The sequence below is a fragment of the Lutra lutra genome, chromosome 3 (genome assembly GCF_902655055.1).
Source record: "Lutra lutra chromosome 3, mLutLut1.2, whole genome shotgun sequence".
NCBI classification, from domain to species: Eukaryota; Metazoa; Chordata; class Mammalia; order Carnivora; family Mustelidae; genus Lutra; species Lutra lutra.
Window position 1 is genome coordinate 140993072 of NC_062280.1, and position 10178 is coordinate 141003249.

The 10178-nt window shown below is 40.9% G+C and overlaps 1 protein-coding gene across 2 annotated transcripts in view; it reads right to left on the minus strand.

The window, feature by feature from the left end:
- Positions 1 to 7996, minus strand: part of FNDC3A (fibronectin type III domain containing 3A) — a 180232-nt gene extending 172236 nt beyond the window's left edge. Inside the window, exon 1 of one of the 2 annotated variants that reach the window (XM_047723391.1) lies at positions 7739 to 7996. The gene's annotated coding sequence lies outside the window, so the exon portion shown is untranslated. Of the gene's footprint in view, positions 1 to 7045; positions 7633 to 7738 lie in introns of those variants that run through there. The other variant, XM_047723392.1, reaches the window with a different exon arrangement.
- Between the last annotated feature and the right edge of the window lie 2182 nt (positions 7997 to 10178).

Below are 10178 nucleotides of genomic sequence, written 5' to 3' on the forward strand. Positions count from 1 at the left end.
AAGCATACAGTGGCATTTGAAGAATAATAATGCACCTACTGATCTGAAGTATCAGAAACTGCTGGTCCCAACACTGATAGAAGAAATAAAAACTATTAACTAAAAGTAAGAAAACAGCATATACAGCAAATGAAAATATTATATGGAAAAAAATCAAGTCTTAAGAACAAAACTGCAAATTGAGAATGCCTGTCTGAAAGCAAACAAAAAAAAACCCCTAGAAATGAAATCACATACTATAAATATTTTCACTTTAAGAGTGTAAGCAAATCTAAGAAAAACTGAGTTCTGATGTAAATGACTACTCCTTCAAGCTCAATCTCAAAAGCAGTTGTTGTACAGAATATCTATTTCTGCAAAAGAAAGCATATCTTTAGTTTTTAAAGAGAAGTCTTAACTGTGCTTTAAAATGCACATGAACACCTGTATAGAATCCCCAAAGTAGGAAGATTTTTTTCTCTCCCTGAGGAATTAAATAATAAAGAAATCACCTAAATTTTCTAACTTATTCTGTTCAAATGTATATTGAAATGTGGATTCTAAAGGAGGAAAACAAAATATCTATTAGATATTTGTGATAGAGGCTGATTAATACAATCTAATTTATTAAACTTAGGTAACTTTTATATCAAGGTTTATTTCAAAGTACACATCAAATTTATTTTATTTCTGACTAAGCATAGAAGAGATCTCAAAAAGCTAGAAAGGAAGAGAGATACGAAAGTGAATCAGAAGTAACAGTTCCATCTGTAAAATAAAAGTACTACCATATATCCAGCATGTTTGTATAGGATTTAAAAAATTACCAAGTACAGGGCCTAAACACCAATGAGAGTTCAACAAGTGGATATTATTACTCCACATACAGGAATAGTCTTTCTTCCACTTGGAAAAAAAAGAAAATCTTAGGGAATTCCCTTTTGCATATTTTTATCCCACTCTAGAAAAGACTAGTTGAAGTTGCTTGGAATATAAGATCAGTACTCCCTTGCAAAAAGAACAGAGGCATTGGATATGGGCCACAATGAAAAATTATTAAGAATAGAAAGAAAGCTTTTACATGCAATCTGTTTGCCAAAAAAGCAGTTAAAACTTTTGAGTGAACTAAATGTTTAGTGGAAGCACATCTGCAGAACTTTGGAGGATAAAACTTGAATTCATTCTGGTCTTACTTAAAAAAACAAAAAACAAACAAACAAAAAAAACCACCAAAAAACCAAACTGCATTGCTTCCAATATAGCAGGATTAATATAAGTGCTTACTTGGTACTTTGGTTACATGGTTTCCAATATCTTTTTGGGTGCTCACAATATTTTTGTGGGGAAAACAGGATAGGTATTTTTCTCATTTTTTTTTAAGATTTTATTTATTTATTTGACAGAGATAGATCACAAGTAGGCAGAGAGGCAGGCAGAGAGAGATTGAGGGAAGCAGGCTCCCTGCTGAGCAGAGAGCCTGATGCGGGCTCCATCCCAGGAAACCTGAGATCATGACCTGAGCTGAAGGCAGCGGCTTAACCCACTGAGCCACCCAGGCGCCCTATTTTTCTCAATTTTAATGACTGGGAATTTAAGATGGAAAAAAGCTAATCTGAGATCATATGGCTAATAAGGGTAAAGCTGGAACTAAGATCCATGGTAATCTCCTAAAAAACAAAACAGCTGGAATGATCCAGCTGTTTTAGGCTCTGGCAAAAGGGAGGTTGGAGACCGAACTGTTAATTTCTCTTTAAAGCAAAATTTTTTTTTTAAGATTTTATTTATTTATTTGACAGAGAGAGAGATCACAAGTAGGCAGAGAGGCAGGCGGGGGGTGGGGGGAGAAGGCTCCCTGCTGAGCAGAAAGCCCCATGCAGGGCTCGATCCCAGGACCCTGAGATCACGACCTGAACCAAAGGCAGAGGCTTAACCATTGGGCCACCCAAGTGCCCCTAAAGCAAAATTTAAAAAGTCAAATTTTTTTACGTAGCAATTCATGATGTAAATTTAGTTTTAAATTTCGTTCAAAAGGTTTGTACTACCCTACAATATAAGACAGTATATACATTTACAAAGTATGAAAAATGTTAATATAAATAAATTACAAAAATTAACTTAAGTTTTGAAGTTTTGTTTGGTTGGTTTTAATGTTTTTAAGAGGGGAAAAAAGAAAACACACTGATTTTATCTAGGCCACTCTCCATCTTACTCATCCTTGCTTTTTCCAGCACCTAATACTATCCTTCATGTATAGAACATATTTACTAATGCCTTCAGATCAAAAAATGTTCTATGCCATATTCTGGCTCTCCTGATGACACAAAATTATGTCATTACTCTTGATGACTAGCCAATTCATTCATGCAACCATAACCCCGAGGCACCACTATTCACCTGGTAATGGCATATGAAACACAATGTGAAGGAAATAATTGCTTCAGAAATACACGTTTATAAATTTAGAAACTTCACAGAGCTATTCCATGTAAATGAATTTTCCAAAGTAACTGATACTTATCCTTTAAATTATCATAACTTATATTTAAATAATCTTAATGGAAAATATTAAAAAAAATTTTTTTAAAGATTTTATTTGTCAGAGAGACAGAGAGAGAGAGAGACAGCACAAGCATGGGGAGCAGCAGGCAGAGGGAGAAGCAGACTCCCTGCTGAGTTGGGAGCCCAATGTGGGACTCAATCCCAGGACTCTGGGACCATGACCTGAGCCAAAGGCAGACACTTAACTGATGAGCCACCTGGGCATCCCTTAATGGAAATATTTTAAAAGCGATTTCTAGGTCTTCTTTGCCTTAATCTGCACATGACACAACCTTTTCTTGATGACTCAAGCTCATCAATGTAAATATCAATTATTAGCCTATTCTGTGACACAGTGACTCTTGGTGTTATTGAAAGGTATCTAACTTAACTGTTTATCTCTTCATTAACTCATCCTAGACTACTTTTATTTATTTATTTTTAAAGATTTTATTTATTTATTTGACAGAGAGAAATCACAAGTAAGCAGAGAGGCAGGCAGAGAGAGAGGAGGAAGCAGGCTCCCTGCTGAGCAGAAAGCCCGACGTGGGGCTCGAACCCAGGACCTGGGATCATGACCTGAGCCGAAGGCAGCGGCTTAACCCACTGAGCCACCCAGGCGCCCCCATCCTAGACTACTTTTAAAGACAAGGTTTCCTACCACCAGATACCTATTATCACTTAAAAGCTACCAGTACCCTGGCCAAAGTTTGTAAAATGCCAGTTTCAGTTTAAACTATGTAAAATCAGAAAAGGCAGTTGATATACTTAGCTTTATAAAATTTTAAATCAAGCCATGATGTAACTATTTTCACTGCTCTAAGGCCTGGCTCAAAGGTTTTTCTTCTTTCACTTCCTAGTTCTGAGACCTAGTGGCTGTTTGTTGCTAGAAGTTTGGCCACAAAATAACAATTGCAGTAATAGTTGTTTCTGCATATTTTCTTTATTTTTACTATAACAGAGGGAACAAATATAAATGACAGTCATAACAAACAGCACCAAACAACCATGTAGATAAATGATATAAGGCATCTCACTTCATGTGCTGTAAGGACAATTACCTAGTCCAATTATTAGCCAGAAGTCTGCAAACTAGGTCCACTGGCCAAACACAGCCCACAGAGAGCTTGTTTTTGTTTGGCCCTTGAGTTAAAAATGATTCTTCTATTTATAAAAACTCATTTAAAAAATAAACAAAATGGGGTGCCTGGGTGGCTCAGCGGGTTGAGCCGCTGCCTTCGGCTCGGGTCGTGATCTCGGGGTCCTGGGATCGAGCCCTGCATCCGGCTCTCTGCTCGGCGGAGAGCCTGCTTCCTCCTCTCTCTCTGCCTGCCTCTCTGCCTGCTTGTGATCTCTCTCTGTCAAATAAATAAATTTAAAAAAATAAATAAATAAAATAAAAATAAAAAATAAACAAAAAAGAATACTCAGAAGAGACTACAAGTAAACTGCAAAGTGTAAAATACTATCTGGCAGTCTGCAGAAAAAGTTTGCTATTCTTGATCTAAGCTGTAATAAACACACACATATAAAACATATATAGCTATCCCTTACACATAAAGCTTAAGGTATTAATATGTCAAAGTAGACACATAGTTCTTTCAGTGATGAGTTCTTAAGGATACAGCCAAATTATCTTCTCCAGCCCGCCTAATCCTTTTGATCATGGCCTGGGGCTTAGCCAAAATCTGTAGGCAACCTTTTCTCTTTCTTCCTCTTAATACTTCCCTTGGATGCTCTCAGATTGGTCTCCCTGCTCCTACTTCCAGCGCTGGATGTCAATCTTTTCTGGAATGTCTTTCCTTTTGCTAAGTTTTCCCCAAGCTTCAAGTCTGACTTCTTCCAAATGCCTTCTATGATCTTCCAGCCCTCAGTGGCCTCACCTTCTCTCGAATTACAGTCCTTTCCACACAATTTAATAGTAACAGCTTATATTTTTTTTTAAAAGATTTTATTTATTTATTTGACAGACAGAGATCACAAGTAGGCAGAGAGGCAGGCAGAGAGAGAGGAAGGGAAGCAGGCTCCCTGCTGAGCAGAGAGCCCGATGCGGGGCTCAATCCCAGGACCCTGGGATCATGACCTGAGCCGAAGGCAGTGGCTTTAACCCACTGAGCCACCCAGGCGCCCCAAACAGCTTATATTTTTGCTAATGATTTTCTGTGTGTTAGTCTCGTATCCATAACTATTTTCTAACAACTTGAAGGAAAGATATCATACTGCTTTAGTATCCCCACTTTAATAATAGCTCATCATCCTCTAAGCCCATGTCATCTCCCAATTGTACCTCTCTATCTTGGAGAAAAAATAACCTGAGGACTGGTAATGGGTGATAAGTGATTGGAAATACCGAAAGATAACACCCACAAAATAACTTGATGGAAGAAGATAAGTTACACTGCAAACTTAGAAAGTGTATGTGAAAGACAAACAAAACTGTAATAGTGGAAGGACAGAGAAATAAGGATCAAGAGATTAAAAGATCACTGAATAATACTTTGAAATGAGATCAAAATATTAAGATTATAAAAGCTTACAATATAAGTTAAAAGAACAAAATTTGCCTTTCAACACTATTGGCCATTAATTTCCTTTTAACAAGCAGCTCTTGACATTGATATCCATAAGGACCTTTTTTTTTTTTTTTGCAATGTGATAACTGAAGCACTGAACGATTCAATGGGATAGACATACATTGTATTCTAACTCTTTAGATTTTTCAAAATTCTAAATTTATTTGAAGTGTGCTAGAGATGAGAAAAAAAATCCCCTATCAATTGATTAACTGGCTAATAAAATTGGAAAGCATGGGCATATCCCTACATCACTCTTAATGATAACACCTAGACTCAATTTCATAAAAAAATGCACCCAGGATATAAAAAAAAAAAATTTTAGTACTTCACCAAACTATTAAATATAAGGTACACTAGACTTGCATGTATGAACATAAAAAACAAATGTTTTAAAACAATCATATACATTACCCATGAGTGTAAACTAAAAATACTGCATATTATAAATTAAGTGCTCTTTACCTAAGTAAAGCTACAAGACAAGGAGAATATTAATCATATATTCCTTCTTTTTGTCCTGGGTTTCACAGTCTCTCAGTCCTGACCTATGCCTGGCTGGTCAGAGAAGAGGGAAACAGTTTTCTTAATTAGTAATAAAATATGCCTAATATTATACTGTAGAAATTTTACAACAAAAAATTAATTATTAAATGCATGGTAAAATGAATCAGCTCTCAGTTACTCACATGATGAGGGGAAGTGATGACACAGATGACACCAAATGATAATCCTAGCATCAGTTTTTTCAAATGCATATCATTAATTTGGAAGGAGGAAACTGCCTTTATGATTACATCTGACTCATGCCAGGGTTAACCAGAATGTTTATACTCACTAAACATTCAATGATTTTGAGGTTTTGAAAGGAGAGACAAAAGGGAAAAAGAGGGAGTCAATTCAAAAGCATACAGGTGGCTAATGGCAACCAGCCTGGGATAAAAGAATTTCTCTGTCAACCTACGTAAGAAAATTGAGAAATGATCTGTGAAGAAAATGAAAACAAACAAACAAAAAACCAGTAAAACTTACCAGGACAGTGCTAAAATTTTTAAATAGAATGTTATTTGTAAAAATTTTAATGATATTTTTTTCCTCTTAAATTATCCTTTCTTCCCACTAACTAGTATTATTAGCGATGGCAAGAACTACCAGTGGGCCAAAAAGCTGAAAGGAAATTTTAGGTCCTACGTTACAAAAGATGTGTTAAAAATCCTTCTATCACTCTTTTCTGTTAAGCTCACCATCTGTCTTAATAGGCACTTTATCTCATTACTCGAGAGAAATCAATTCAACCAAGAAAATGCCAAAAAGGCAGAGGAATCATTCCTCTGGAATATTTTTAGGTGATTCAAACAAAACTTACACGATGGCAAGAATTACAGATTTAGCAAATACACAAAAACTAAATATTTATCCAAAGACAAGATCACAGCCACAAATCTCAATTAGTTGCTACCTAACATATGGCTCCAACTTCTTGAGTGGCATATGTTTAGCTCTGGTGCTGGTAATAGCATGGTGGTAAAATAGTATAGTAACAGTTCAACTTTAGTTATTTCACTCTTAATAATACAGAAAAACACTCCAACTTTGGTTACAAGAACTAAAAACAGAGACCACAATAAGAAACAATTATGTTGCTCGGTTTTAGAAGTCCATACCGAACACATGTGAGGATTACAAGGCAAAAAGAAAAAAAAAAAATCTTACCAGCTTATTATTCTTAGTTAGAAGATGCTTAGACACAAAGGTGGCCAAAGAAACTTAAAATTTCACAAAAGAAAATCTCTGAATTCACGATCCCTAGCACCTCAGCAACCATTACACACCCCCCAATATCCCAAGGTTTTCAACGCTGTTTGATAAAGGAATGATCAACGACTACTTCAATTACAACAGCCCCCGCTGTGCTCCCGACTGTATGACAAAATTATTTGTTCATTTTCCTTTACCTAACGCATGGCGTCCCTCCACAGCCGTGTCAAAAGTTCAAAGATCCAGGTTGTTAAACAGGGCGAGCACCGCAGCCTCGAGTCAACCTCCTGACTGAACAGGTGGTTAACTCAGCCGCGTAGAGGAACAGCCAGGTACTGGCACCAGCCAAACAGGATCAAACACACCAGGGCGGGTTTTCGAGGTTTTAACCCCAAGATGAACGGGGGAAAGTCTCTTCAGAAAAAAACGTTCAAGTCCGGCGACTGCCCGGCGGCCGAAGCCTAAAGCAAGGCGGCCGCTCGGCGATCTTCTCCGGCGGGCTGCGCACTCGACCCCCTGAGCCTCCGCGAGCGGCGCTGCTCACCGCCGGCCGGGGGGGGTGGGGTGGGGGTGCGGAGGGAAGGCCGCCCGCGCCTCCTCCTCCGGCCGGTGGCGGGGCCGCAGTCGCGCCCCCCACAAGCGCCTGCGGGCGAGACTCGGGCCCGGCAGGTGGCCGACAAGTTGACGGGTCCTGTCCCCGGCCCCACTCCCTCCTGCCCACAGCGCGCCCACAGGACGGGGTGGGCCAGGCCCCTCGACGGGCCCGATCCCCGCTCGGCGCCGCGGCCCCTCAGACCCAGCCTAACGGTTTCCGTGGCGCCTGCTCCGCGACGGGAATGGGACAGCTCGGTCTCCCCCTCCTTTCCCGATGGGAGCGCCCGCGCTCTCACCTCCGAGTCACGCCGCTCTGAGGCGGAGGAAGGCGGCTACACTGGCGCCTCTTCTTCGGGTTCCTGATCGTTCTCGCTCTACCTCAGCGGCAGAGCCAGCTCTCGGGGCCGCTGCGGCCGCCGGCGCACTGACTGTTGGGGTGGTTTTCCGGCAGTGACGGCGCCGCCTCAGCCCCGCTCTTCGCTCCCTCTCCGCGTAGCTCCCGCTTTCTGTTTCACCCGAGGGACCACGAACGCCGCCGCCGCCATGCTTACTACGGAGCCGGGAGGAGGAGCCCCGAATCGGCGCGCCCAGTGCGGCTGCGCGAGCCTCGCCGACGGCGCCCCCGGCCGGCCCGGACCCCGCGTTCCCGCCCCGCGCCGGAGCCTGCTGCCCTGCGGGTCTTCCCCGGCAGCGCGAGTCGCCCGCCGAACTCCTAACGCTGGGCGTTCCAGCGCCCCCTTACCGCTCCCAGGGCTCCCACCGCCCTCCGGGGCTGCACGCTCTGTCCTGAGGCCTGGCTGCGCTAGGTTCGACTTAGCATCTGCCGCGGCCAGCCGGAGAGCAACACTAGGGAAATGTGGAGTTAATTGACTTCCTAGGGCCACTCACGCAATTCTCAGTCCAAATTGTAAAAGGCTCCCTCTGAGACGCGCCGGGTCAGCCTCTTTCGGAAAGCACAAGAACTTAACGCTGGCAGGTGCTTTTAAAGACACTCCCCCAAGGAATAGGAAGCCAAGCGAAGTGGGTTGGATATTTTCCATCCTAAACACTTAGAGCCCCGGATCTCTACGGCAAGCAAAAATATTTAGATAATTACTTCAGTTGAAAACGTGGGGCTTAGTTTCCTGGTCTGTTCCCCAGCCAAATCGCATGAAAACCCATTACCTTAATTTCTACAACAGCGCGAAGCTTACAAGTGAACGGAGCAGAGATTCCTTTAAACCTCCAGCAATGGGGGCGCTGCAATAATTCCCGAGGGCCGGTCAGGGCTGCTTACTTTTGCAGATTCCACTAAAAGTCTTGGGAAGGGGGTAGTCTTTGGGACCGAGAGTCCGACTCCAGTAACTGTCTCTTCAAAAACAGTGATGAATTTAACCAGGCTCCCTGTTGTAGCTTTATTTCACTTTATTAATTGTGCTGCATTTTAATATAGCAGTATTTTTATTTTAACCCTGCTACAGAAATCCTCTTAAAATCTACTTACTCCCTACCTTCTTAAAGAGTACAATGGTTAATGAAACCCTTTGTCCACGGTTGACCATCAAATATGATACCTTGGCCATATGCGGAAGTCCCAGGGGATTGCTGAGGTATATAGGATCCCTATTTTGGTGATGTCTTTTTTTTTTTTTCTCTGTGGAATGTTCTCATCACCTTTTCTAATAATCTGTCACTGCTTCTCATCTCCTCATCTGTCTCTTTAAACACTCTGAGCCTTCCCCTCATCCTTTCTACTCTACTGTTTATTTTTTACTCTTTTTTCTTGATGGCATTTCTCTGGCTCCAGGTGATGATTGATCAGATATTTATATCCACAGCCAGCTAAGGAGAGAATCTTTTTCTTCCCATCAGTAAATAGGGCAGTGACTCTATATCAAGTGATATTTTGAGATATTTTTATTGCTGTTCACTATCAAAAGTTCTTTCCCTGTGAGAGGTGTTTTCTTTCTTTAACTTCCAGTTTTGGCCCTCTTCCAGACAAAATTGCTGGAAAGCTGATCTCTGAGTAACTGAAGCATAACTGTATATTGTTTTAAAATATGAGTATTTATCAGAGTGTGGGCAAGTTGGGTGACTTCTCCATATTGCTACCCTAGCTCTGTTTGGTTAGAGACTAAGCTAGTGGATTCCAAACCTAATTCTAAGCTAGTAATTTCCAAAGCTTCCTTCTTGGGAGTTTTTTAAAAGGCCAGAATCTTGTAATCTACCCCTTAAGATTTTGTCTGGGGAGGGGACAGGGAACAGGAAATGGCATTTTTTAAAACACTGTATTTTTAAAAAGTATCCTGGGCATTCCTACATGTATAGGCACAACAAAGAAGAACAGCTATTTTGAAGGAGACTAAGACATAATTCCAGAATATCACTGAAGTAGATATAAAGATTGCAGTCACTGGAAGAGTGCAACACTGGAAGGTTGAGTCAAGTGAGGACTGGGGAATTTATGTCCTGTGGAGAGAATGAATCATACACATAAATAACCCTAACACAGACACCAGTATGAATTCTCTGGGAATCTAGAAAGGCACAAGAATTTACGTCAGCTTTGAACAAGTCACTTCTCAGTACTTCATTTTTCTTCTCAATAAAATAAGGGTCATTTTCAATCATCTATCTTAAACTCTCATCAATACTTAACACTTTGACCAATTATTTCTTTGAATATTACTTCTTCCTTTGGCCCTATACTCTTGGCATTTTTTCCTGCACTTCTGAGTACTATGTCTCTAATTCCTG